The following is a 206-nucleotide window of genomic DNA, read 5'->3' on the forward strand; positions in this document are numbered from 1 at the left end:
TTATCAGTTTAGACAATGTACCGAGGTTCAAGAAGAGGAAAACAAATAGGAAAACCTTAAGAGTCAAGTCAGTTGATAAGGACTGCAAAAGAAAAACACATTGTGGATTTCTGCTTTTAGGTTTTTATCTGGAGCTTATGTACTTACATCTCCTGCTCTGCCTCCCCCTCTGACAGTCCACTGAAAGAATAAAAATGGTAAAAAAA

The sequence above is a fragment of the Nomascus leucogenys genome, chromosome 9 (genome assembly GCF_006542625.1).
Source record: "Nomascus leucogenys isolate Asia chromosome 9, Asia_NLE_v1, whole genome shotgun sequence".
Lineage (NCBI taxonomy): Eukaryota > Metazoa > Chordata > Mammalia > Primates > Hylobatidae > Nomascus > Nomascus leucogenys.